Raw genomic sequence first — 24,241 nt, 5'->3', positions numbered from 1 at the left:
GTATCATAAGGGTTTCATCAGACAACACGGTCTTACATCCATGGCGTACATACCATTACGACAGTTATCCCACTCCATCAATTAGTCCGAGTTTGTGAGCCATGTCACCGTTTCATCCCAGTAATTCGAATGTTCCCACGCGTCGAAAACTAAGATTACCATGTTTACTATAGCGTACCGCACCCTCCTAGGGTGATACTTTCGATTATGACACGTTCGTCCACAACGAACTCCCAGAGTTTCTTAAGCTTATCAGTTTTCCTAGCAGTTACGCGTTGCCATCAAACAATTTCCGATCTAAACAATCTTCAAGAGTTTTGAGCTCAAATCCTGGACCTGTGATTAGGTTATCACCCACCTTAATTCAACAAGGAGATTAGCGTTACTGTCCAAGCGATGCCTCAAACAAGGCTATATGCATACTAATACGGTAACAGCTGCTGTAGAACTCACCCAAAGATAAGCGTCCTTCCAGTTCTACTACAGTTAACCATACACATGCTCACAGCATGTCCTCGTGTGCAAGGATGGTTCGTTTACTCTGATCGTTTGCCCCACGGTGATACGAAATGTCCATGCCTAGACGTAAGCCGAGGATATCGTGTATTGCCTGTCATAAATTAGGTATAGCTCCAATATCAGAAGTAACAGAAGTTGGCACCTCGTGCCTGAGACCGCCTCTCTCAGAAGAACATCCACAGCTTGTGAAGACCCGCTAGTTTTCTTGATTGCAAGAGAGTGTGCTGGTTTCGTGAGACAATTGACGATCACCAGGTGATATCGGTTCCGTTCTGAGTTTTAAGTAAACTAATGACGAATTCATGGTGTTTGTTCTCGTTTCCAATGGGTGTTTCTGGTTACTGCCCGAACAAGTAGGTTTCCGGTGTTCCACCTTGACCTTCGCACATGTCCAACATCGTTCATATGTAGTGCTATGGGGCCTTCTTGCCCGGTTATCCATACGAGACTTAAAATCTTAATATCTCCTATCAAGTCCAAACTGCTGGAACATCGGAGTCGGTGTACTTCGCTCAGTATGAGTTCCATACGGTTGCTGTATAGTGGAGTCCACATTTGTTCCATGAGATAGCGAATAGCGTCCGCCTTGCCAATAGTTGCTCCTCCATGCCTTGCATGAACCCATCTTGTGAATTCTCTTCCAACAGGTCTTCACTTCGAACAAGGTGAGTCTGGTCAGGTGTATCAGAGTGGATAGCGAACTGCAAGGTCATGCACGTTCAGGTCTCACGGTCGTAATCATCCAAAAGTTCCATCCAGCGTTCTCATCAACTGACAAAGCTTCTTTCGTGGCCAGGGTACACGGGAGGCCCTTGTGGTCGGTCTAAGTAACGCGTTCGGTACCGCCCAAGTAATGCCTCCAAGTGAATCCAAAGGTCACGATTTCTACCACCGGTTGTGTGTCGTGCTGTTCTTCTTCGTAACTCCATTACGTACGTCGTCACTTTCTTGTGTTGCGTCGGCGTGTAACTGGGACTCCGATTCAAACGTGATGATATACCACTGTATTACCCCCATCCTCGGGTAACACGATGCTCAGCGCCTTGCAGAGTTAAGATTCGAAAATTGGAAAGGCGTCCTCTTGTTCTGCCTTTCGCAATCACACCACTCGGTTGTACTAGAGAGGTCCAAGTTTTGTGACTTCCGGAATCCTTGCGATTAATCTGCGGTAATATCAAGCGGAACCAGGTAATCGCTGTAGCCTTGGGGAATTCTTCAGTGTCGATCAGTTTCCAACCGAAACGAGTCTTAGCGAGATCCATGTGCATCCCTGCTTCGTTGATTATATGACCCACCAAAGACACCTCTCGAATCCAGAAGTTACATTTATCGAGACTTCGTACGGTATGGCTCCTCCCTTAGGGCTCTTCTAATAAAATGCAAGAATGTTTGTGATATTCTTTTCTCTTGGGAAAGATTCGAAACGTCATCGAATAACATGGTTGGTTCACATGATACGTAAAGCTGCGGGTGTGATGACCACCCCAAAGATCATGGAATACAAAGTCGCATAGCTGAATTGCGTCGGATATGTCGCTTTAATAATCTTTTCCCCCTGGACTTTCATCTGATAAAGCTCGTTCCTTGCAACTAGTCGACGGGTCGTCAATACACGGTTATAGAAAACAGTTCCTTGACTGTCGCCTTGATGAGTTCCCGTTAATCAGTACACACACCAAAAAGGGCTCATCCTCCCGGATATATCTGGGGCTTTCCAAAGCGAAAGCTAGGTCTGACAACCTTCTTGCCGAACAGTTCTCATAGTGGCTTATACTGCTCTTGCACCCCTTCTGATGCAAGACGGTAAGAGTACGAGTATTCGGAGCTTCCTCTGATCGTGAGATCAACGAGTTTCTGACTAATAGTTGTGGTGATATGCCTGAAAGTTCTTCGAGTTGCACATTGAGATTAGTCACAACAATTGGTAGATCCTCGTTCCTATCGTCCTTTATCTGATTATTAGAGTTAGTTGCTACTACAGTGAGGTCATCCTTTCATAGACGCTTTCTGGGCTGTCATTACCGACATGATGCAAATCTTCTCACCACTCTGGTACTTCAATGCATAAGGTGACACTAAATTTCTTCTCACAGGGTGCGTCTGAGTGATTTGTCTAGTTAATGAACCATTACTGACTACTGTATCATAACCACCAAGGATAGTAGAAGTGAGACCGGTGTCGAATGCCTGCCTCCCGTAAGGTCAAGTTTGTGTCCCAACTAACATGTGCGGTCGCAGTTGACTTGCCATCAGCCGGTTCCATAACATGTTTGGTTTTGCGAATCATCAGGGTTAAACAAAATTAGGGCGAAGCGATTTGCTACCCATCCGAACCACCATGTTGTTATTGTCCTATCGTTGCCCACATCAATCCTAACTTCCTTTCCGTGAGCACCACTGCCGGTGCAATTGTTACAGTCACGCGGATTCCTCCCGTATTGTCATCGCTCTCGTGGTTGTGGTCGTTTTTGAATTATCAACGTCCAATACATGCCGAAAGCACCTTCATTTCCATACGGTAGGCTACTATTACAAGTACCTGGGTGTCACGAATACTGTTGCTCTAATGTTGGTGCTTGAAGCCGAACGCCACGTTCTTCCACCACAATGCCCCTCTCTTCACACTTCGTGCCGAGTTCCAAGATACTACTCGTTGTGTTGGAATTTACACATCCCACACTAAAATCGGTTGTCATTGCTAAAGTTCAGATTGGTTTGTAACAGTTGACTCCCACGAGTCGCTGACCAGAGTTAAGTCTTAGATTGAAGTCAGTTCGCTGGTGTCCGTTGCTGGTAATCGGGGTCGTCCAAATACTGAAGTCGGTAGGATACTACACTCATCCTTTTGTCCATTCCAGCAAGTGATTCGAATTATTCCCAGTGTGTTTCAAGAGTGTTGCAAAAGTGTTCGCACTTCGAGGTTTAGGGTGTTAGTGTGTTGGGTCCAAACAAATGAAGATAAGTGAGGAAGGTAATAACCATTCATTCGACGCTACCACATCCAACCCAGGGACGTTCGCACAAGCACCTAACATTCTACACGGTTTGCTAGGCGTTCTGATGAGTGTTCAGGCAATGTTTGTTAACATCGAGGTTCGTAAAGTTTGATGCGAAGTGAAAAGTTCGTGTTTCAAAAATTTGTGTTCATGTAAGAGTCACTCACTGCTATGCCTCCTATAGGCTGTTGTGTGTCACATTAATCAAGTAATAGAAGTGAAAAGCCGTGTACACATTATAAGTGAAAAGCCTCGCTGGGACTCGCATTATAGAAGTGAAAAGCCGTGTACACAATATGAGGGTAAGAATACTTGGTACATTCCGTACTATCTTGATAGGCTGCTAAAGCCTCAGCCACGCGGGTGTTGATTAGGTCGGTCAACTCAGCCTGAGTCATGGTGATGTTGCCACGTCCGTGTCCTCGTCCACTCATGTTTCTATAGTTGGGAAATAAACCGATTTAGAGGTCGAACGAGATGAGAGTCAAGTATCATACTGATATTTACGTACTACCAAGTTCACACATAGTAGGGCAGAACCCTCCTCACGCTCGATAAGTCTCACTGGGACTTGCATGCACCCCGCGTTATTATTAAGTGTGTACCCATAATAATAAGGCAATTTGCATGCTTATCTCAGTGCTTCTTAGCTCGCGCTCAAAGTTTCCCCCGTTCAAACAACACAACAGATGATATCACAGGTCTATGGCTCGCATGAGTCGATGTGTGGGGTCACGCTATCAAGTCACTATGGTGCTAATTGTTTCAGTTCATATACGTTGTGAGTGTGTGACTGTTAAACAAGTAATGTATAAAGTGAGAGAGAAACGAACCTTGCAATCTGGAGCTGAGTGTCATGATCGATTTTCGAAGTTGTTCGGTTATAGTCTGGTTTTATAAAACGTTTTAAAACCTAGTTCACTATAACCAGTGGCTCTGATACCAACTGTAACACCCCCAAAATTTCACCTGCGGAAACTCCGCGAGGCGTGTCACGCATCAGAGTACGAGCCACCAATCACATTGAACCAATGATAAATATTAAAATAAGTCATGACACTATTTTACCAAAACAAGTTGCCAACATAATATTAATTCTCAAAAGTTGTGTAGCGGAAGCATGTAATAAGTTGTTTAGCAATTGTTTCGTAATAACGCTTAAAACCAATGTATTAAATGTATTTTAATCCAAGAGCCTCGATCCATGACCACTCCAGCACTCCCAGATAGCAAGCTTCCCAATTCCAAGATACCTAACGACCTGCGAGCATGTAACACGTGTATCAGACAAAGCTGGCGAGTTCACAGTTTTAGAAAATGTTTATTACCCGTTGTGTGTAAAACCGTTCAATAACCACTGCAAGTAATATTGTTAATATCTCATTTCCGAACAATGACGGCTCCTGAAATACACGACTGCCCTTCCCACGTACTCCTATCTAGTACTGGGCCAGACTGGGTCATTAGTTCACCTCCGTCCTCTACAGGCACGGGGTGAGGGTGCCAAACCTAAGTAGCGCTACTAACTAATACCCGATGAGGGACTTACAAAAGATGATAGGTGAGAATATTAACCAATATACTCGTTTTTACCCAAAGACTCATTCCCCCCATGGGATACCCACTGACTGTCCCCAACCACTGGGACGCATGCTCGAATGTAGTGAACTCACCTTGGTTTGCTCGGTTTGGTTAGTTACTTGTTTAATTGCTCCAATCAATCCTATCATAGTTACTGATAACGATCAGATTGATGCACCAAGATCCACTTATTGTAACAAGTTGTAAACACAGATTGGCCACTCATAGCACGTATGACGTAACGGTTCATGTACATACATATCACCAATTCAATCACGTGTGGTTCGCATAATCCGCAATAGTTATTCGAAACACAGATAATTACATATCACAAAACACAACCAACTAGCAACACTTAATATGCGGCCCAAAGCATTACCCAACCCATCGTCACAATAGCCCAAACAAACAGCCCAACGATATCTTGTTCGATGTTGATACCCGGCCCCAAACATATCCTGGCCCGTACCCACTATTCCGTTATGTGCATCTTGCGGCCCAGTAGCACAGGCCCAAGCATAATGTTGTGTAAAGCCCAAATAGCGTGAACTACTAACAAGCAAGGCCCCCCCCAAGTAATCGGCCCACATGACATATAACCCTTATTCTATCTTTTGAATTCCCACGACCAGCAATCTCAGTAACATAATATCTAGTTTAGTTCAGTCATTATCCAATTCACAACCCACAAACACGGTTCATCGCATATCATCGATTGATCATCATTATCATATTCTAATTATCTTGTTTATATTACACAAGCACACCCAAGGTTTACTCTCATACATACGCATGGGTTTATGCCACCAACAAGAACAACAAACAACTAAAGGCACAGGTTTAACATGCTAACAGTAATATATACAACAATTACAGCCCATACATGAATATGTTGACATATGCTTACCATCATAATCTAATATACATGTAAGATTATGATCTATAAATATTCAGTATCATTCAATCATTCCTAGTACATGTAGTTCACTAGTACATCTACCACCATATAACATATGTAAAGTAATAACACACATACCGATCTAGTGCAGTTTACAAGTGATGCTCCAAAGTATAGGGTTAATTCGATTGGGGGAAGTAGTCTGCTGCCGTTCGTGATCTAAAGTGAAGGGTGGGGGGTTGTTTAGGGTTTTTAGAAGTCAACTATATATATACCACATGTATTACGCACACACATTGGGCCAAACCGGCTGGGCTTGCGTGGGAAGACTGGGCCGAGAGATTAATTCTCAGGTCGAAAGACTAGATATAGTGTCGAAGGATTTAATGTCATAAGGTCGAAGGATCTTGAAGATGGTCGAAAGATCCTATGTTGGTCGAAAGATTAGTATCCTGGGCCGTAAATATTATTACTGTATGAATCGAGTGTTTAACGCGTTTATCATTAACAACTTTGTAACGTAATCCCACTAGCAACAATGCCCGTTTTAAGATGCCAAACATATGTAGATACAACAAAAGAGTCGTGGAATAGAATAATACTAACCTCGGGAATTCGGGTTGTCACATCATCCCCAACTTGAAGGAAATTTCGTCCCGAAATTTGACAAGTAAGCACGAGAGAGTGAAGTGGCAATTCAAGATTGCTGCGGATTTTCCCCAGGTGTTACATGGGGTGAGGGTTTAGGTTTTTGGTGGTGGTGGATGTTTAAGTTTTCTTTTGTAGTGCGTTTTTTAGGTTATTGAACATTTGTCTCTTTATAAATCCTTCTTACACTTCTTACAATTAGGATCCTTTGTATTTGATCCTAATCCACGGTTTATATGCATCGTTGATATTAGTCGATTATAAGTATATATTATCAAATTGATAATAAACGTGGAATATACAAACAAACAGAACATCCATCATGATATGTTAAATAATTAATCAAATATTGTAGAGGAATGACCCGGCTTAATCATCTCCGATCAGTTAAGCCGTAATTAATACAACGTGAATAAAAAGAATACTATGAAAATATTCTCATGCGGATACAAGATTTGTCATATCTCCTAAAAAGTGGGGAGATCCCCATACAACTAACTCTCCCATACACTGGCGGAGCTAGAAGAAAAATTCAGGGGTATCCTAAAAATAACTTTTACCTAGACCCGTCTCTGAGAATTCAATGGTCCCCCAAGGGCCTGTGTGACTAATAAAAATGGGCTCTTTAAATTTTCTTTTACTTGGGGTCATCTCTGAGAATTTGAAAACCCTTATGCGGCTAGTAGTGTTTAAGGGCAGGTTAAATAAAAAACAAACAAAGTGAAGAAAAAAACACAAATAAGTAATGTTTACTGTCCAGTAGAACACTATTAGGCCACCCGTAGTGGGGCTTGATATCACGGGAGAATGGAGCATAGCGCCGCCAAACACCGATACGGCGGGGACTATGGGTGGTTGAATCCCGGTCCCCGCGAAGAGCATCACGTCGTGGCCCATCCTCCCCCACTCATACGCATATATATACATACATACATATATATAAAGCCCCATGCATATATAACCCCACTACACCCTCTTGTGATATAAAGCCCTCTCTTACGTGTTTCGCTAGTTGTCGCATAACGCCCCCTAAGGGGCTTTATGACTACACATGGTCTTAGCCGGTAAAAAAATGGCGGAATACTAATTAAATTTGACTTCTAACATTTGCAGAATAGTACCGCCTTTTAATTTATCGTCCAAATGCCATATTATTATATTAACTTTAAATATAACTTCATCTTCTTCCTTCTTTAACAATGTGTGCCACCTACAAGTTCCTTCCCAGAAATTTTCGTTTCAATCAAATGTCAAATTTCATTTTGTTTTATTTTCACAAGCACTTAGAGGTATCCTAACATTTGTTTAGGGGTATCCTAGATAAATAAAACGGACATTAAAAGACAAATTATACTTCGCCAAGAAAGTTGAGCTGTAGCCCGTGCTACGACTCATTATACATTGGGTCCGCCCCTGCTCCGATATTGCGGGAAACCCTAAACCACCAAAAATAATAAATAGATGATACATCTTAGGATTAACCCATTCTGTAACGAGTCCTAACGGTGTTCTGTTTTGTGAATCGGAGTTCAGACCACTTCTAGCCGGATTTTCCATCTTAGGAACGTATCTCAGATCACGTTTCTACAAACATACAATAAATCCAACTCCCTAACCCGGCTTTCGATCCTTCCATTCGCCGTCGGAGGTTCTTTTTTTTTTCTCGAAGTTTTTTACAAACGTTTCCAGTGTTTCCGTGTTTCCGGCTGGTTGGCTCGACGAAGAGGAGTTAATATTGATTAGTGTGTGAGGTTTAATCGGTTTACTCATCGCTGCAAACCTTGATCTAACCTTTCACCCTAATCGACTTTCCGGCTTCTTCCATTCGCTACCAGTTCTGGTTCCTGGCTTGGTTAGTGCAAAGAACACCGGTGAAGTTTTACCATGGAGAGAGAGGAGGGAGAAATAGAATCCTCTGGTGACTATCCAGAAAACGGCATAAATAAGGAGTACAGCGAAGAAATAATCAAGGAAAAAGCAATTACTTTCTACATCACAAACATACACCCCCACGTATTAGATGGTGAACTGTGGACAGAGAGTAAACACTATGGAAATGTAGTGGATGCCTACATCGCTAGGAAACTGGACAAAAAGGGAAACCGCTTCGGATTCCTTAGATGCACCAATGTAAAGGACACGGATAAGATGATTAAGGCACTCAATCAGATGGTTTCCTTTGGATGGAAGATTAGAGCAAATGTACCCAGATTTATCAAGGTGGTTAAGAAAAATCAAGGACAAAAGAAGGTCTGGGCGGAGAAAAACAAAGAACCGGTATGTGACAACCCTAAAAATTTCAGGTATCCGTACGATTAATTTATATTTAATTACTGCTCAATTACTGTGCTTGCTTACAGTTGTAAATAAACTTCTACATGATTTCTGAAATATATATAGCCAGGCATCATACTTTATTTGCTGTCAATCTATCATTTACATACAGAACTTTAGTGACAATCTTGATGCACAAAAGCACAGTAGCACAATGAACGGATAACCCATTAAACATGCTGATATAGTCAGCATCAGGCAGACACTGCCTCTAAGGCCTGCATGAGCCAGAGATAGTTTACTACACTAGTAGAGAGTGTAGGGATAAGAGGGTTGTAGAACTGCGTCACTAGGTGATTATTACAGTGACCGGATGTGCCTAAAACGTACTTTAAGTACAAAATTCAGCACTTTAAATAAAAATTCAGCATTTAGCTAACTAATAAAGTGCCAAAACATGAGAAAAATATTACTAGACACTTTAAATCGTAAAAACCTGCGATTTCGACCCGAAAAAACTGCGATTTCTCCTAAACTACTTGGAATTTCGATCTGAAACTTGGTAGGGTTTTAGATCAGGTCTATACGCACAACATATCCAAAAATCAGACGAAACGGACCATGAAAACCCGTTCAATTTGACGTTTTTCAGAAAAACGTAAGAAATAGGTAGAAGATGAAGAAATCGATGAAATCGGATCTGATTTACCTCTGAAATCGCTGAAATCTGTACGAGAACGATGTGTTTGATCAAGCAATCGAGCTCCTAGCTCTGATACCAATTGTAGGACCGGTTTTGACGCCGTTCGATTACGTAACGAACGTTTCACCTGCGGAATTCGTGATTGTACGTGACCGAACACACAATAACGTACTACTAACGTGATTCCATTGAGAAATACGACTTGAACGGTACAAGAATCACGATTACACCACTTTCTCTCTCTAGACTTTCTCTCTCTAGAAGTCTTCCAAGTCTCTTCTTCTAACTCTCCCAAAAATCTTACTAAAATCATGACATAACCTCCTATTTATATGGTCAAGGCAACTTAATGAAACTTCTCATTAATTACAAGTTTGCCACCTTGCCATTTCTAACTAAATATGACATTATGCGCTTGATTTCTTCCGGCTTCTCACTACGACTCGGATTGACGAAGGCGATAGACAATAAATGCATCAACAGTCAGGAATAAGTTGTGTCACTAAAAATAATATTAACGACACTTTAAAGCTTTGTTAAGCACTTTAAGGGATCACTATCCAACCGAACAACCGGACTTTATCCGGAACACAAAAATATTGTCATTAACATTGTTTTTCTTTTTTTCTGAGCCTGTTAGGGTCCCCGAATACCCTAACACCCGTTACAACTTACTACATGCTAGTAACTAAGTTAACCTCCTAATTAACTAACTAATGTCTAACTACCTAGTTGGAATCGAACCGAACCCCCTCCCATTCCAACCGAATTCAGTTCCCATGAGGGGACACCCTCTTACCATTTTGATTATTTTAATCACATTGTTCCATATCTAGGAGACACTTTATTTGTTGGACAAGAGCATAATATGGTCTATAAGAATCACCAAGAGATCAAGAGTTATCATTCACTTCTCCACACAAAATTTTCCCATCTCTCCCTCCTCTTAACACTCTCGGCCGAACCCCCCTAACAACACTTCACCATTTTCAAGTTTTGATCAAGTCATTTCAAGCACATACAAGGGTTAAGGATCGCGTATAAGGAACCTCGGTGCACTCGGTTTGCGAAGGAACTCCCTACATTGCTTTTAACCGCCTATTTTTCGACTAGTTTCTTCCCTAGCCTCGAGCTAGTAGTAAGTGACTCTAAACGCCTTCTTGATCCATTCTAAAGTGGTTAAAATGAACTTTGTCGGTTAAAAATTATGAACATACGAGATTACATGCTAAAAGTTTACTAAAATGATAAACATGTTGGTTAAAAGCAATAGAGTTGTGTAAAACTTGTAAGACTTGTTTTATTATGATTATTTAGTGTTGATCTATGCTAGTAGTAGCTCGGATCGTCATCTAACCCGGCTAAGTCATGTCCATGAAACATGACCTAGAATATGTTAGATATGAAAGAGGTTAAATGATGAACACTACTACATATCAAGCATGAACTTGTGTAAAGACAATATTTCTTATGAAATAGACTTGTAAACTAGTAGATCAACGGATCTACAAGTGGTATTTTCAAAGGACCAAGCGTCAAAAGAAATCATATTTTCTAAACCGGGGTTTACATGAACAAGAGTGATTTTTGTAAACACACAAGTGTGTAGACACTTGTGTAACACAAAGTTTTGACAAAAGAACTATTTTTGTGAATGTTGACAAGAAGTTGTGGAAATTTATTTTCTTTAAAAACGAGACTCTCAAGAAACCGAGTTGATTTATACAAAGATCCACTAAAAGTAATGGAAAGTTACTACATATTTTGGATAAACCACAAGTTCATGTATTGTTGCGATTTATATCTATTTTGACTAGTTTGATGGTTTGAATATTGTTTATTGTTGATTGAGAAAATTGTTGATTTGAATTTTAAAAGAAAATGATACGCTTGAAAGCGTGGCCACCTCCAGTTACAGGGGAAACTCTGGCGAAATTTTTCCAAAAATCTAACACTTGTAAATATTTTTATCACAAGTGTTATGACTATATTTTTAACTTGTTTTCCCGAATAACTTTCGCCACGATTTTTATTACAAAACTTTTTAAGTGTCGGAGGTGGGATTTTCACAAAATAAACTTGCTAAAATATATATATTTAGAATATATATTTTCATAACAACACTTGTGAGATTTTTATGATTATTTTGTGAACTATACAAATATGATTTTTAGGGTAAAAATAATATTACCAAATATTAACGATTCCAAAATAATACGAACGCCTTTACAATAAATATTAAGTTACAACGGTATTATTAATACCACCAGATCTTTAAACGTAACTTACGCATTTTCGGAAAAATACTAATGAACGCGTATTTTGACAAGAGTATTATTTTGGGAAAAATTATAAGGATTAAAATATAATATTTTTGGAAAAAATATTTATATTTTGGAGAAAGGATTAACATATATTTGTATGTGAGACTTAATAATATATTACGAAAATTCACAAACGCACATGTATTAAAACCCCCATCCTTGGGAAGGAATATATTTACCAAACAGTTACAAAGTATAAACACGAAATAGTTGTCTAACTATTTCCCAAAAACTTAAACCCTTAAGCTAAGGCACGGCCGTCCGTCTAATAGAAGTTAGTACGTGTAGGTCGTCACACAGCAGGTTGACTGGGAGATACTTTTTAGAGACGCACTTTGGTGAGTTCATGTCCCCCCTTTTCTTTTAACTGTTTTCAGTTTTACAACTTCGGGGGTGAAATACATGTTACATACTGTTTACAAACGCTTTTATACATGGTATGATTAGCTAAGGAATCTACTGCTAGATCACGTGAATGGGTAGGCTATTATCGTAAGATCATTAATCCTTGTATAAGGACCGAGAGGCATGAGTGATAGATCTATCGGGTGTTGCGAGCCCCACACATGAGCCAGCGTGTGGCTGCATGTGGTGACTATGTCGTTCCGCTGGAAGGACCGGTATGAAATACGCGTTACAGGTTTGAGTGCTTCCTAAGCCATTTCACTTATTAATGTATTAGCTACACATTAATTGATCTCTTTTTCCTTATTTCTACATACCATGAATTTTCATACTTACAGACATTTTACAAAGGTTTATATCAACTCACATACACATGAACTCGCTCAACTTTATGTTGACTTTTCAAACTACATGTATTTCAGGAAACTAATGGATCTGGCACGGTATGCATATATATATTTCAAGCTGCGTTTGAATAAAGAAGTCATTCCGGGTTTAGAAGGTGTAACTTCTTCCTGGACGGGTTACATAACTCTAAACCTAGTATCGTTTAAAGTCTTTTGCTAAGTTTTTACGAACTCATTAAATCAAGTCATGGGTTGTAACTTATTTTGGCGATTGTTGTTTTAAGACAAGTATAATATGGTATTTTTCTAAACTTTATTTATGGGTGAATATCTTATGTTTTTAATCATATAGAATTGTTATGATTGTTGCAATGGTATTAAGAAGTCACACCAAATAACCCACGCTTCCGCAAAGCCAGGGTGTGACACGGTAAACGTAGGAAGAGAAGGGATGGAGATTCCAAGAAAAGGCTGTCTGAAACGAGGAGTATCATGGGCAGATGTGGCTACTGGGAAAACAGTACAACATGAAGACGAAAAGGAGCTGACTTTTGCAAACGAGTCCAAAATTTACACAATGTGGAGGGAAAAATCATTGATAGGTGAACTGCATAATGTAGAAGCACTCAGAAAAGTAAACAGCATGAAGAAAGAACTGGGTTTAAGGGACTCGCAGGTCAGATATGTGGGTGGTTTGAAGTTACTAGTCATCTTTGATACTATAGAAGCAACGAATATGCAGATTAAAGGCGAACACGAATCCTGGAAAGAATGGTTTGGTAGCTTGGAAATATGAAACGGAGAATTCATACCCTTTGAGAGGATCGCATGGCTGAGAATTAGAGGTGTTCCATTACAGTTGTGGATCGATGTCGTTTTCGACTGTATTGGAGAAAGATTCGGAAAAGTAATCAAAAAGTCTAAAGCTGATGAAAAAGATCTTTGTTTCAATGAAGATACGGTGGGTGTCATAGTAAAAAACGGTACGGAGATTAACGAGAAAATCACTGTCAGGTGGAAAAATTTGTTGTACGAGGTCTGGGTCTCAGAGATTGACCAGTTATAGGTCCTGGAATTTGTTAATGGTGTGGATTCAAGTAATGAGATGACTACGTCACAACAATATGATATTCCGATGACAAATTCAGTGGGTAGTGCCCAACCAGTTAATATGGAGATAGAAGAAGTGGCACATGAGGCACCGACATCGGCACAAGAGATTCCGGCTCGGGCTCCGGTACCAGAAAAAAATGAATCGGAAAAAAGTCCAAAGGTGATCGAGATGAGGGAAGAGGAAAGGTTAAGGGTGGACAATGAAAAGTCAGAAGTTGACAAGGAGGGGAACGAGGCAACACCAATAAATGAGCAACCTTTTACAATTTTCGAGGAAACAAGTATTAGGGAGGAATTAATTAATGGGGTTGGGTCTCCTCTGGCCGCAAACCAAAATGGGCCAGTTAACACAATTGGGCTTTCCTCTACAACCCAAAAAAAGGATAAGTTTAGCAGAAGCCCGTTCAAGCTGTTTAAAGCCCCAACACACGGTCGGTAAAAGCAAGATTCCAGATTTAAATATCGAATTGTCAGATGACTCAAGATCTAGACCTAAAAAGAAATTTCTGTTTAAAAGAGGCAAAGGTAAAAGAAGGAGGAATAAAGTTAGGGTAAGATTCACAGAAGAAGACCTATTCAACTTTGATGTTAACGACGATTGTGTGGAAGACGAGTTGAATTCTGATTGGGAAGAGAAGTGCTCGGCCGCTGGTCAGGAAGAGGTTACAACAGAAAATATAGATGATGAGTCCGATTCAAGAGTTTGTAATGAACATGAGGTGATTAGGGAGGTAGAAGCAACAACAGAAACTGGGTCTTTAATTGGAGTTGATTTATCAAAGTACGAGGAACTGGTAAAAACAACTGTGATAGAAGATTAGGAGGATGCCAAACTACAATGAATTTTGGATCTATGAATATTAAAGGAGCGGGTGGGGCTAGGAAAGCAGCAGGAGTCAGAGAAATTTTGGGTAAGTACAATTTGTCATTTTTGGCCATTCAGGAGACTCAATTCAGGGATTTGCCATTAAATAAGATCAAAAGATTCTAGGATAGCATAGACTTTGAATTTACAAAAATGGATGCAGATGGAAGATCAGGTGGCCTTTTGTCAATGTGGAATCCACGAGTTTTCAAAAAAGAACTGGAGGTAAAAAATCAAAACTTCATTATACTAAAGGGTAGGGTTACGGGGGAGGATGTGGATATGGTTATTGTTAATGTTTATGGGTCAACGTTAAAAGCTAATAGAAGGAGGATGTGGGAAGAGTTGTTAGAAGCGAAGAATTCGATTGATGGTTTTTGGATAATATTGGGCGACTTTGTAACACCCGGTCTTATTATTCAAGGTTTAACGTAAATTTTACGTAAAACAATCATGTAATTTAAGATTTCATAAACATTTGGAAATACGGGTTTATTAAAACTTTTATAAATCATAAGTTATTCTACATAACGTGATCGAATTCGTTGTTTAAAAATTACAACGTAGCAAAGTGCGGAAGCGTGCATCATTATCGTGTTCGGTTCTTCGCTGAGCTTGATCGTCTTCCGGCGTCCAAGGTGTACCTACATTTCATAAACATGAAATGCTTTAGTCATACGGGGTTTACATCATGTCCGAACGATATCCGGGAAACAATTGATTTTCAAATGAAAACAAAATATAAAAAAAAATAATCTCCACCGTAATTTACGGTGGGACCGTAAATTACGGTGGCCCCTGGGTTTCTATTCTTCTACCGTACAACAGACAATTAGCACCGTAACCAATTCATCTCCACCGTAATTTACGGTGGGACCGTAAATTATGGTGGACTCTGCATCCAGCTTCTCTATTTTTGCCGTTATTCGACACGAAAACTTCGTATCTTTCAAACCGCTTATCCGTTTGATCTACCGTTTCTTCCTACATGATGGTAATTTAATCTTCCATCATATGGAGTTAAAATCCAACATCCGGATTAATAAAATTTAAGACTTTTAAGTCTTCGGCTTATTACTCTTTTACCAAAATTTTGACCCGTTTATACGTTTATCAAACAAACATACTTGTTTAACCTTTATATCACGTACACTACTTCAAATTAAGGTTATTTACCATATTAGGTTATAATCACAGGTTTATTACACAATTTAAACCTGTTTTCACTCGTATGCTTATTTTGACCCGTAATCCCTCTTTTAACCTATGATTTTGTTTGAAAAGTCATTAAGCTTTCCAAATACAATGTTCCTTACCTAAAACATTTGGTTTACTTATCAAGTAACCAAATGTTCACCTTGACTACTTTTAACACTCTTTGAACCACATGTTCTAAATGAGGGTTACCCTTTTTCACATACCTGGCGCAGATCAATATATTGACCCGTTTTTAATACCTTGCTTTTATAACCGCTAATTCATAGCGTTGCTAATACCCATTTGACATTTACACCTGAAATAATATAACTCGACAAAAATCATTAGTCGTTATTGTCAAAGGGTGATATCTTCACCTTTTAACCCATTTGGTCTAAGTGACCGAATATGTTGACGAGATGATATTTATTACCATCTCATCTACATGACTCGCTCCGGTTTACATCGTGCGGTCATTTCACTTATTAATCATTTCTTAACACTTTTTAGCCTATCATGGTTTATGTTTTACTGTGTCTTTCAAAACCAATAGTTATGGTCAACGCATGACCAATTTACCGATTTAACTCCTTTTAACCATCCACATGGTTTCTTGTCATGATTGACTACTTTGTTCCATACGTTTACACGCCGGAACATCATACCTCAATTATGTATTTATCTCATTCATAACTAATACGATAAGAGAATATCCTAACATATAAGGCTAGTGTAAGCTATACTTACCTTGCATCCATGCCACGCCTTTCTTTCCGTACGCGCTCCGTTTGACCCGCTTCATCCACAAGCTTCCACCTAGCTTGTTAGGCGTCAAACTATCATCATTCACAAGGTGGTTAGATTAGTCATTAACAAATACGACTATTCCACCTTACGTATTTTCTATGTCGAAATCATTATTCGACTTCGTCATTAGTAAATTTTAACTTTCTACTAGTTAACTACCTCTAATCATATGGTACGTGTAATTAACTAAAATCTACATTATGATTAGATTCCGTATTATCACGTATCACCCCTAATTAAATAAATTAGGAAATTACGTGTTTCATTCATAGTTTCAACATATGAACTTTGTGGGCATAATTTATAACACCAAAAATCAAGTTTCATATCACTGAAAATAGGCTGTTTTTGGTGATCTGTTTAACCTATTTACATGTCTTTAAAAATTATGATTTTTTTGTGTGGCGTACCCCTCGGAGGGTTCGAACTTGTGTTAAAATTTAAAGATCTAACTCTTTACCAAGAATTCGTAAAAATTCATTTACTAAGCTGCAATCAGATTCGTCACTTCTGACTGCAGCTTACGGAAAAAATTCATTAAAAATTCCTCGTTTATCCGATTGACGAAATTCCAATTGGCAATTCTTCTAATCACTTAATACTTTCTACAGTAAGCATTTGAGAGCATAACTCAATTCCTAAATTGAGTTATGACATTCGTAATGGGCTGCAGATTCTGCCAGAAAACGCAGTTTGAACCTTTGATACGGAAAAATTCATAAAACGCTCAATTTTCGTCGAAAAAATGCGATGCCAGTGGGGTTTTAAAGATATTTCCTGGAATTACATTTTAGGCTCAAGAAACACATGTTTTTACCACGTTTTATCCAGGTTACAGCCAATACAAGTTGGCTGTAAATTCTGATCAAGAACCGTTTGAATTCAGCTTTCAAATTAAGCATGTTCTTGACATCATAACACTATTTATTTAGCGATCAAAACCCTAAGAACATCTTATACCTCAATTTAGCATCAACAAAAATCTGAATTTACTTGAGCTAAGCATGATTTCAATTTATACTTGTCTAGGGTTTACTCCTAAACACTATTTCACTTCAATATCATCCAAACAACATTCATGCAATACTAATTTCGGATTATAATTGTTCATCCATAATTTTGAATAGAATCAAACAACGAATTTTGACATACCTTGTAATCCCCTAGGTTTGGTGATCACTAATTTATTAAAAGCCCCAATTTCCTAGCTTGATTTCCCTTGATTTGGCTGAATTTCTTGTGATTTAGGGTTTTGATAAAAACCCTTTTTGGCTCCTGTGTAAACCACGACCAGAACACACACATGAGTGTGTGTTTTGGTGTTTTGATTTTTATTAAATTAAAACTATTTTCTCATTTAACACTTTTAGTCCCTCAAGTTTTTAGAGTTATCAAAAGGATTATAAACCAAGTTTTCTTTATTGTTTTCAAACCACATAATTAACTAGGTTGATATTCCTAGTTACTTAGTGGGTTTCGAGAGTTATAACCCTTTTTCTTTTAAGTCCCGTTAACTCGGGCTTCTTATAAACTTACTTTTCTCAAAGTATTTATTCTCCTTTTAATTAATATTAGGTTTATTTACTTAAATCCTAATATTTACCGGGTAAATTTTCACCACTAACGGTATTTTACCCGTCTTTTAGTATTAACGTGGTTTGATTACCAAACCCGTTTTCGGTGTGTTACAAGTCTACCCCCCTTAAAGAGGTTTCGTCCTCGAAACCTTTTCTTACATAGTTCATTGAGTTCTAAACTCAATGCGTTTTGACTTGAGTAATTTCTTAAGCATTACTCATACTCTAACCAATTGTTAGTATTACCAGAAAAATTATGGTAATGTCTTTCTGGTTACAGAACCTCTACGTACCTGATACGACATAATGTGCTTGAAATAGCGTAATTCGGTTATTTTTTTTTTTTACTTGTTTAGTTAACTTAGCGATTTCCATCGCTTTTAGATATTACCGAACTCTTGGTGAATCCGTTACCTTGACCCGTTTAAGGGTCTTTAGTGAAGTCTTTCACTTTTAGCAACAATTTCTTCTGTTTTCAGAGTTCATTTATTCGGTTTAGTTATACCGAATCTACCGCTTACAAGCAACCAGATTACTTAAATGACCTTTACCGCTCGCTTGGTTATAATGTGATTCCACTTCACATTGCATTTCTTGACCGTGATCGTGTCACGCATGTTTAATTTATATCAACCTTTCATTTTCAAAAAGATCAGTTTTCGAATATATCGTCTTGCGCCTATCAGCGTCAAGACTTGAACCCTTTATGATTACTATTCAAATTCCTGTCAGAATTTATATTTATAAAAATATTATTTCTTACTAAATCTGAATTTTAGTATAACGTTTATCTCTTAACTATGTAATTACTTACGTCAAGGGAATTGACAACCCCTAATTTATTGTTTTTCGTTCTCGTTTTACGCAAGGGATCGTAACAAGTTCCCTCACCTTACGCTATTGACCCGTAGGTTCTTTCACCTAACCTCGTAGGCTATTTTCTTAAGCTTTCGTCTCTTTAAGACGAGGCCCTTATGATCCCTTTGCTTTAGTTCATGACCCGTCGGTCATTTTGGCCCCTCCATTTTTTTTTTCTTAATTGCCTCGTTTGACTCATTTTAGGTGAATTTTCATCACCTATGAATGTCAGACTTCGTTCTTTATTTGACCCGTCCAACTTTGAATTGGTTGAACGCAATTACCTAAATTTATATTCGCGAAGATTCTTATCATCTTTTAGTCATGACTCATATTCCGAGTCTTTTGACTTTCTATTTCGCGTTCCTGTTTCTCAGTCTACGCATGTGTTTAAATCCTTACCCATCAACTGGGTGTTTTACTGAAGTCGTTATTATTGCAACCCTTACGGTATGTATTATGACTTCGTTTCTCTTTTATATTCCTACTTCGTTCTCAAATTTGGTGTTTTACAAAATCGGCCTGTTAAGAGTCTTATTTGTATTCTTCGGGTTCGAGTGTAAGTACACTACCTCCCAATGCATATCTACATCACTTTACATGTTTGCATTTTTCCGGGTTCGAGTGTAAGTACACCCCCTCCCAATACATGTCTACATCATCTTACATGTTTGCATTTTCCGGGTTCGAGTGTAAGTATCACTCCCTCCCAATGTTTGTCTAAATCGTTTTACATGCTTGATGTTTTCTGGGTTCGAGTGTAAATACACTACCTCCCAATACTTGATGTTTTCTGGGTTCGAGTGTGAGTACACTCCCTCCCAATACTTGATGTTTTCTGGGTTCGAGTGTAAATACACTACCTCCCAATACTTGATGTTTTCTGGGTTCGAGTGTGAGTACACTCCCTCCCAATACTTGATGTTTTCTGGGTTCGAGTGTAAGTACACTCCCTCCCAATACTTGATGTTTTCTGGGTTCGAGTGTAAGTACACTCTTTCCCAATACTTGTCTGAATCATTTTACATGCTTGTTTGTCCCTTCACTCGGGCTCATTATCCTAATGTAATACGCTCCCGTCACTTGGTTGTGCGTTTACATTGTTACCAAGTATTTTGCTTATCTGATTCATTTGGGCACTTTTTAATTAGTCCCATTCACCCTGCCCTTACTACATCGGATGTAAACGTGTCCGCCGTAAGAAGTTCATGGTAACATATGCCGCTACTTACTTGGCCAGAGTAAGCGATTAACACATGACACGCATGACCTTTTTACAGTTTTCACATCACGCCCTATGTAAGTAATACCTCTATCTGTTTTTCTTGGAAACAATATCCCGGATAGGTTTTCTATTCAGGTCTTTCCAAGTTTTTTTTTTAATTTTACATATGCAACTTTTAAGTTCCTACTTATTGTTGCATATTACTATTTATGCTATTATTTAAAATGTGCACCTGGTAATGTTTTCCCCCAACGGGCGTTCTTTGCCATTAACCTTGTTCGCGGTCATTACGCGATTTAGTCCTCGGTGAGTATGCTTCTCTTGTCATACTTCGGACCGTTCCATCATCATATCCACAATTCGTTTGACTCTCGTCGTCTTCAAACGCGAGTGTCCTTCAATTTAAAACATTCACAAAAGTTAGTAACGTCAACCGTAATAATCGCCCGTATTATAATACAAGGCTTTTTCTACTGCACGCGTCAACGCGCGTATTTTCGTCAACTATTTCAATCATTTTAATTGGGGTAACGCGTATCACACGATAGCCCTATGTGTTGTTTACAACACTTTAGCATACTAACTATTCACGTACTTGTACTTACCGGATTTGCGATCAAGCCTCGAACCGAACACTATTCTTTGTCAAGAGCATAAGGTTTAAGTCCAAGCATGGTTCCTCCCCACCATACTCGAATCTCTTAAACCAAGGCTCTGATACCAACTTGTAACACCCGGTCTTATTATTCAAGGTTTAACGTAAATTTTACGTAAAACAATCATGTAATTTAAGATTTCATAAACATTTGGAAATACGGGTTTATTAAAACTTTTATAAATCATAAGTTATTCTACATAACGTGATCGAATTCGTTGTTTAAAAATTACAACGTAGCAAAGTGCGGAAGCGTGCATCATTATCGTGTTCGGTTCTTCGCTGAGCTTGATCGTCTTCCGGCGTCCAAGGTGTACCTACATTTCATAAACATGAAATGCTTTAGTCATACGGGGTTTACATCATGTCCGAACGATATCCGGGAAACAATTGATTTTCAAATGAAAACAAAATATAAAAAAAAATAATCTCCACCGTAATTTACGGTGGGACCGTAAATTACGGTGGCCCCTGGGTTTCTATTCTTCTACCGTACAACAGACAATTAGCACCGTAACCAATTCATCTCCACCGTAATTTACGGTGGGACCGTAAATTACGGTGGACTCTGCATCCAGCTTCTCTATTTTTGCCGTTATTCGACACGAAAACTTTCGTATCTTTCAAACCGCTTATCCGTTTGATCTACCGTTTCTTCCTACATGATGGTAATTTAATCTTCCATCATATGGAGTTAAAATCCAACATCCGGATTAATAAAATTTAAGACTTTTAAGTCTTCGGCTTATTACTCTTTTACCAAAATTTTGACCCGTTTATACGTTTATCAAACAAACATACTTGTTTAACCTTTATATCACGTACACTACTTCAAATTAAGGTTATTTACCATATTAGGTTATAATCACAGGTTTATTACACAATTTAAACCTGTTTTCACTCGTATGCTTATTTTGACCCGTAATCCCTCTTTTAACCTATGATTTTGTTTGAAAAGTCATTAAGCTTTCCAAATACAATGTTCCTTACCTAAAACATTTGGTTTACTTATCAAGTAACCAAATGTTCACCTTGACTACTTTTAACACTCTTTGAACCACATGTTCTAAATGAGGGTTACCCTTTTTCACATACCTGGCGCAGATCAATATATTGACCCGTTTTTAATACCTTGCTTTTATAACCGCTAATTCATAGCGTTGCTAATACCCATTTGACATTTACACCTGAAATAATATAACTCGACAAAAATCATTAGTCGTTATTGTCAAAGGGTGATATCTTCACCTTTTAACCCATTTGGTCTAAGTGACCGAATATGTTGACGAGATGATATTTATTACCATCTCATCTACATGACTCGCTCCGGTTTACATCGTGCGGTCATTTCACTTATTAATCATTTCTTAACACTTTTTAGCCTATCATGGTTTATGTTTTACTGTGTCTTTCAAAACCAATAGTTATGGTCAACGCATGACCAATTTACCGATTTAACTCCTTTTAACCATCCACATGGTTTCTTGTCATGATTGACTACTTTGTTCCATACGTTTACACGCCGGAACATCATACCTCAATTATGTATTTATCTCATTCATAACTAATACGATAAGAGAATATCCTAACATATAAGGCTAGTGTAAGCTATACTTACCTTGCATCCATGCCACGCCTTTCTTTCCGTACGCGCTCCGTTTGACCCGCTTCATCCACAAGCTTCCACCTAGCTTGTTAGGCGTCAAACTATCATCATTCACAAGGTGGTTAGATTAGTCATTAACAAATACGACTATTCCACCTTACGTATTTTCTATGTCGAAATCATTATTCGACTTCGTCATTAGTAAATTTTAACTTTCTACTAGTTAACTACCTCTAATCATATGGTACGTGTAATTAACTAAAATCTACATTATGATTAGATTCCGTATTATCACGTATCACCCCTAATTAAATAAATTAGGAAATTACGTGTTTCATTCATAGTTTCAACATATGAACTTTGTGGGCATAATTTATAACACCAAAAATCAAGTTTCATATCACTGAAAATAGGCTGTTTTTGGTGACCTGTTTAACCTGTTTACATGTCTTTAAAAATTATGATTTTTTTGTGTGGCGTACCCCTCGGAGGGTTCGAACTTGTGTTAAAATTTAAAGATCTAACTCTTTACCAAGAATTCGTAAAAATTCATTTACTAAGCTGCAATCAGATTCGTCACTTCTGACTGCAGCTTACGGAAAAATTCATTAAAAATTCCTCGTTTATCCGATTGACGAAATTCCAATTGGCAATTCTTCTAATCACTTAATACTTTCTACAGTAAGAATTTGAGAGCATAACTCAATTCCTAAATTGAGTTATGACATTCGTAATGGGCTGCAGATTCTGCCAGAAAACGCAGTTTGAACCTTTGATACGGAAAAATTCATAAAACGCTCAATTTTCATCGAAAAAATGCGATGCCAGTGGGGTTTTAAAGATATTTCCTGGAATTACATTTTAGGCTCAAGAAACACATGTTTTTACCACGTTTTATCCAGGTTACAGCCAATACAAGTTGGCTGTAAATTCTGATCAAGAACCGTTTGAATTCAGCTTTCAAATTAAGCATGTTCTTGACATCATAACACTATTTATTTAGCGATCAAAACCCTAAGAACATCTTATACCTCAATTTAGCATCAACAAAAATCTGAATTTACTTGAGCTAAGCATGATTTCAATTTATACTTGTCTAGGGTTTACTCCTAAACACTATTTCACTTCAATATCATCCAAACAACATTCATGCAATACTAATTTCGGATTATAATTGTTCATCCATAATTTTGAATAGAATCAAACAACGAATTTTGACATACCTTGTAATCCCCTAGGTTTGGTGATCACTAATTTATTAAAAGCCCCAATTTCCTAGCTTGATTTCCCTTGATTTGGCTGAATTTCTTGTGATTTAGGGTTTTGATAAAAACCCTTTTTGGCTCCTGTGTAAACCACGACCAGAACACACACATGAGTGTGTGTTTTGGTGTTTTGATTTTTATTAAATTAAAACTATTTTCTCATTTAACACTTTTAGTCCCTCAAGTTTTTAGAGTTACCAAAAGGATTATAAACCAAGTTTTCTTTATTGTTTTCAAACCACATAATTAACTAGGTTGATATTCCTAGTTACTTAGTGGGTTTCGAGAGTTATAACCCTTTTTATTTTAAGTCCCGTTAACTCGGGCTTCTTATAAACTTACTTTTCTCAAAGTATTTATTCTCCTTTTAATTAATAT

General features: G+C 38.3%; 2 long non-coding RNA genes across 2 annotated transcripts; both read right to left on the bottom strand.

Moving 5' to 3' along the window:
- Positions 1–15,683: 15,683 nt before the first annotated feature.
- LOC110899495 lies at positions 15,684–18,155 on the bottom strand. The gene is made up of 3 exons (XR_002570322.2): positions 17,830–18,155; positions 16,618–16,706; positions 15,684–16,186 (listed from the first exon to the last, which is right to left on the bottom strand). It is a non-coding gene; the product is annotated as an uncharacterized LOC110899495 (long non-coding RNA).
- A 3,534-nt stretch (positions 18,156–21,689) lies between these two features.
- LOC110899496 lies at positions 21,690–23,983 on the bottom strand. Its single transcript, XR_002570323.2, has 3 exons — positions 23,822–23,983; positions 22,611–22,699; positions 21,690–22,179 (listed from the first exon to the last, which is right to left on the bottom strand). It is a non-coding gene; the product is annotated as an uncharacterized LOC110899496 (long non-coding RNA).
- Between the last annotated feature and the right edge of the window lie 258 nt (positions 23,984–24,241).

This window comes from Helianthus annuus, chromosome 13 (genome assembly GCF_002127325.2).
Source record: "Helianthus annuus cultivar XRQ/B chromosome 13, HanXRQr2.0-SUNRISE, whole genome shotgun sequence".
NCBI lineage: Eukaryota > Viridiplantae > Streptophyta > Magnoliopsida > Asterales > Asteraceae > Helianthus > Helianthus annuus.
This window is presented reverse-complemented; position numbering and strand designations above follow the sequence as displayed.